Source organism: Papio anubis, unplaced genomic scaffold (assembly GCF_008728515.1).
Source record: "Papio anubis isolate 15944 unplaced genomic scaffold, Panubis1.0 scaffold713, whole genome shotgun sequence".
Lineage (NCBI taxonomy): Eukaryota > Metazoa > Chordata > Mammalia > Primates > Cercopithecidae > Papio > Papio anubis.
This window is the reverse complement of record NW_022167348.1, coordinates 33,284-39,026: the sequence shown is the minus strand read 5'-3', so window position 1 is coordinate 39,026 and position 5,743 is coordinate 33,284. Positions and strand designations below refer to the sequence as shown.

Genomic DNA, 5,743 nt, shown 5'->3' with positions numbered 1-5,743 from the left:
CACCTGGGACTTGCTATAGAGCAGCTGGAGCACGTTCCACCCACACACAGGACAGGGAGCTGACAACCAAGGAGTGGAGGATCAATACTCCAGCTTTCTCCCCTCCGTTTCCCTGTATCTCAGCAGTATGGAGCTTGTTACCGATGAGAACCTGCTCACTGACTTTAAACTGCTTTTCTTACCTTCTCAGTTCCATTTCTCCATACCTCAATTGATGATTTCTGGTAAGACCTAGCAAATAAACTGCTTTCACTGAAATTTCAGTCTTGGAACCTGCTTTGGGTTCCCCAAATTTCCGAAATATATTAATTTTCCCATCACTGGACTTCCAGGTTGCTTTCAATTTTTCACTGTTACAAACAGGGCTGCAACATTTCCCTACAAACCTCTAGATATACACGTAGGAAGATTTCGGTATTTTCCACTAGTGAAACTGCTCAGTTGGAGGGTATGTGCATCTTCATCTTTAATAAATACTACCCACATTTGAAAAGCCCGACAATGTCAAGGACTGGCCAGAGTGCCATATGCGATGGGTGTGGAATGGCAGCTCACTGTAGCAGGTGCGGGGACTCAGTTGGGGTCTTGGAGAGGCACTTAGTTATAGCAAGAATGTTTCATAAATGGTATCTGATATATTCAAGACTAGTGTGGGATAAAAACATGTTGCTTAGAAATAATTATTCATAGATCCAAAGTCAACAAAAGTCTTTTTCTTCTCATGTAAAAATACATAATTTTTTCCAGAGGGAGGGGAAACAACTTAAAATAAACCAGAAAATCCCTTCATATTAATCATTCTTCTCATATACTTCAAATTTGAACTTAATTTCTTTCTCCTCCTGGACATCAGAGAGAACACCTGGGTATTCTGGCAGAAGTTTATATTTTTCCAAATAAATTTCTGGAAAAACTGTGTCACTTTCAAAGTCCCACATGATCCTTGTCACAAATAGTTGAAGATGGCCTTGGTGATTCATGGCTTCCTTATAAACAGAACTGCCACCAACTATCCAAATTATCTCTACTTTATTGGCTAATTCTGGTTGTTCAGTAAGTTTTAAGATATCATCCAGACTTCTGGCAAGAGAATGAGCTCCTTGTGGAGGTTCCTTGAGTTCTCTGCTGAGAACTAAATTAATTCTATCCTTTAAAGGTCGATTCTTCTCAGGAATGGAGAACCAGATCTTCCTACACATAACACCAGATTCTGTTTACCTTCTCCTGAAGAGTTTGTGTCATTCTCTGGAAATACCTAAATTCATTCCTGAGCGGTGGCCAGGGCAGGTGCCCGTTCTTGCCAATGCCCATGTTCTGGGACACAGCGACGATGCAGTTTAGCAAACGAACCATGACAGCAGCGGTGAGCACCTCCGAGCCCGCTCGTACACTAGAACGCGTGGCCAACATTGGCCGGAAGGTTTTTACTCTGAACCTGGAGGATGAGAAATGACATCTCTCTCCACCTCAAAGCTCGCCCTGAGCATTCACCTCCTGGGAGCAGGAGCAGCGCAGCAGCGCCACCTGGTGGTCCATGCGCTTCCTTTTGCAGATCACTCACAGCCCTGAGACCCTCCTCTCCTTTCCATGCACCTGGGATTTCTTCACTGGACACCAGCCTGAGTCAAGTTTCCTGTAAAGCAAAAGAAGCGCACAGGGCTTGCTCATGGAGTCCCTGCACAAAGTGGCCGTGGTGGCTGCGATGGACACTGCATGGGCACAGCAATTGAGTCGCCACTCACCAAGGCTGACCTGGCAGCTGCCACTGCTGAGGGCGCAGCCAACCAAAGGCAGCTGTTTTATTTTGGACAGAGAAATAAAACAGGGAATGGTAATTAAGAATAAAATAACATTATGATAGATAAATATGCCACTAAAGATATACTAGCAGTTTAAATAATTTTGAGACTATGAACAAGATTATGCCAATGGAGAGAACTTATTACAAGCAGAGAAAGCTGGAGTATTGCTCCTCCCCTCCTTGGTTGTCAGCTCCCTGTCCTGTGTGTGGGTGGAACGTACTCCAGTTGCTCTATAGCAAAAGATGGTGGGGGGAGGAATGGTGTCATCTCCACCTTTGGCGAGATCCATGTCACCGTGTTCAGGGGAAGGGCCATGAACTCCCCATGCAGAGAGGAGGCTGTGGCTGTGAAGGCGCCTGTGGGAGAGGTGAGGAGCTGCTCCCTCTACACTGAGGGCCAAGAGCCTGCAGACGGCGGGGAAGGCTTCCCCTCAGCTGTGTCCTATCAGGTTTTTCCAAGAGTCAAGGAGTAGACCTGCATATTGCCTCTGCTGATGTGAGCTGCACGCACACCTAGAAGTGAGGTCACCCCTGCTGGGGGTCCTGGGGCTGCTGGTTGTTCTGGGTGCTCAGAGGGAAGATGGGGAGGGGGCTTTGTGCAAAACAGTAACCATACTCTATAAATTATTTTTTCCTTAACCTTTGTGTCATAAAATAAAATGTAGGACTCTAGAAGGAAAAAGAAATGGTCTAAAATTTATGTCCTTGAATAAAAAGTGAACACCCATTAACCACCAGGGATAGACGTTTGTGGAGCAAACCAGAAGCCCCATCATTTGCCCCAGCTCAGCAGTAAACTCTTTCCTCTCCCAAATAAAAATATATCCTTACTTTCACATCATCACTTTTTTGTTCTATTTTATATTTTTATCATCCAAAATTATAATTTAGTTTTACCTCTAGAAATACTCTTTTGTTCTCTTTTATTCTATAGATTCTTTCTTGAAATTTATATTGTGTGGTAGAGCTTCCCATAGTGTGCATTTTGCTGATTGCTCCCAAAGCCATTGTTTGTGTTTTTATTATCTGTATTGCCTCTAAATTGGTAATTGGCTATGGAGGCTAGCTTATATTCAGGCTGGGTTTCTTTGCCACTTGTACTTGTTTGATGGTGCTGTATTGTGTTCTTCCATCAAGAGGAAGAACCTGTCATTAGTTTTTTGTTTTATTGTGTTGTTAATTGCCATTGCTGTTCAATGGTTGTGTCATTCTCTGGAAATACCTAAATTCATTCCTGAGCGGAATGGCTAACTCATGATGGTTTGCAAAAGAGTTATTATAGTCTCAGTCTCTCATTCCTTCCTTATTTATTATCCGAATAATCTCTAAATAAGAGATTCATGCTCCTCTACTGTTTGTTTACTACTAGAAATTTGTTAACCAGAGACTTAGCCAAGCATCTACTCACCTATGACCCAGCAATAGCACTCTTAGTTGTCAACCAGTAGAAATGTTTGTATGTGTGTGCCAAAATATATGAAAATATTATTCATAGCAGCACGACTTGTAAAATCTGGATACAACACAATTGTCTATCAAAGTGAAGGGACAAGAAATATGAGCTATTTATAAAGTGGAGCATTGGACAGCCATGGGAGTGAATAGGCTACGACCACACACAGCAAGATGATGAGACCCAGGGGCATGATGGTGACTGTATAATGCCATTCAACTGGAACTAGCTGAACTCATCTGTGTTAGAAATCAAGAGTGGCTACTCTAGGGTGGGGAGGGTGGTTTATGACTGAGTAGGACACAAAGGTGTTTCCAGCAGGCTGTGATTGGTGTACTTTGATGTGGGTGTTGTTTACCCAAGTGTTCACTTTGTGAAACTACACTGCCCACTTGTGGGTTGCCCTCCTTTCTCCATGCATGCTGTCCTTCCCTCAAATATACATTGCTGGTGTTTTGAAGCAATTCTATGTACACTAAGAAGAATCACTCCTACTGCATATCCTTGGAAATGCTGAATTGAAAAAATTAGTACAGTTGTTTTTAATTCCAGGAAATAAATACACATAAAGAGGAAAATCTACGACAACAGCAGTAGGCTTGGGAGCTGACACCAGAACAGCTTTGGAAATGGCTCTCAAGCCAGGAACTAGGAATCAAACCGAAACAAGCCCATGGGAGGAGGGGGGTGTGAAATGATGCCCAGTAGTGCATGAATGAATGAGTCATGGGCAGTGGCTCATGCCTTAGCTGGCCAGTCAAGAACTTGGGGAAAATAGAGTTGGAGAATTGGGAGGTAGAGGAGAGAGGTACACATAGACCTCTTGCTATAGGCCGAGTGCATGACGATAGTGGTTGTGTGTGGATGCCTACCAGAGGGTCTTTAAGGTACTGTGATCAGATGAGTGAGATGACTTGACAGACAATGCCACTCAGCCGCACAGGGCTTGCTCATGGAGTCCCTGCACAAAGTGGCCGTGGTGGCTGCGATGGACACTGCATGGGCACAGCAATTAAGTTGCCACTCACCAGGGTTGACCTGCCACTGCTGAGGGCCCAGCCAACCAAAAGCAGCTGTTTTTTTTTTTTTTTTTGGATGGAGAAATAAAACAGGCAATGGCAATTAAGAAAAAAATAACATTATGATAGATAAAAATGCCACTAAAAATATAGTAGAGGTTTAAATAATTTTGAGACTATGAACAAGATTATGTCAATGGGGAGAACTTATTACAAGTAAAGAAGTTAAAACGGTTGTAAAACTTTATTTCCCTTCAGGAATATCCAGACTGTTTTACAGATAAGTTCTACCACAACTTTGAAGAAGGTTACTGAATTTATACATAATATTCAAGAGAATGAGGAAACATAGAGAAAGCCAGTAAACTCATTATTGTTTATGTATAAATAACATTGATTCTAAAGCCAGCAAGGGAATACATAAGAGAAAAGCATGATAGGATGATCACTTCGAAGCAATTAGAGGTAAAAATACTGAGAAAAACAGTACTAGACTGTGTCCACCAATGAGCTATAAATAAATTAAATATCCTGCCCAGGTTACTCATCCCCACGATACAAGAATATTTACACTTTAAATCTGTAATGCTTTTTATCACTTAATTAAAGAATAAAAGAGATAATCACATTTTGTTAGATGCAGAAATTACTGCAGATGAAATTCAACACTCCATCTCACCCACAGTTCTTCACTTATCTCCAGTTCTAAGAACTTGTGGTCAGCACTTGCTTTGGCAGCACATATATTAAAATTGGAAAGATACAGAGCAGATCAGCATGGCCCCTGCACAAGGGTGACATGCAAATTCATGAAGCATTCCATATTTTTAAACTCTCAGTAAACTACGTATTGAAGGAACATACCTCAAGATAATAAAAGTCATCTATGACAAACTCACAACCAGTATCATACTGAATGGGCAAAAGCTGAAAACATTCCCTTTTAACACCAGCACAAGACAAGGATGCCCTTTCTCACCACTCCTACTCAACACAGTATCGGAAGTTCTGGTCAGGGCAATCAGGTAAGAGAAAGAAAGGATATTCAAACAGGAAGAGAGGAAGTCAAATTGTCCTTGTTTGCAAATCACACGATCCTATATCTAGAAAACCCCATTGTTTCAGCTGAAAAGCTTCTTAAGCTGATAAGCAACTTCAGTAAACTCTCAGGATACAAAATCAATGGCAGAAGTCACAAGCATTCCTATACAACAATAGACAAGCAGAGAGTCAAATCGTGAATAAACTTCTATTCACAATTGCTACAAACAGAATAAGATGCCTAGGAATACAGATCACAAAGGAATTGAAGAATCTCTTCAAGGAGAACTACAAATTGCTGCTCAGGTAAATCAGAGAGGACACAAACAAATGGAAAAACACTCCATGTTCATGGATATAAAGAATCAATATCATGAAAATGGTCATATTGCCCAAAATAATTTATAGATTCAATGCTATTCTCATTAA

At 41.6% G+C, this 5,743-nt stretch overlaps 1 non-coding gene and 1 pseudogene across 1 annotated transcript; one reads left to right on the top strand and one right to left on the bottom strand.

Moving 5' to 3' along the window:
- Positions 1 to 358: 358 nt before the first annotated feature.
- LOC116273456 lies at positions 359 to 1,414 on the bottom strand (annotated as a pseudogene).
- A 3,585-nt stretch (positions 1,415 to 4,999) lies between these two features.
- LOC116273457 lies at positions 5,000 to 5,102 on the top strand. The gene has a single exon (XR_004181785.1). It is a non-coding gene; the product is annotated as a U6 spliceosomal RNA (small nuclear RNA).
- Positions 5,103 to 5,743: the final 641 nt, after the last annotated feature.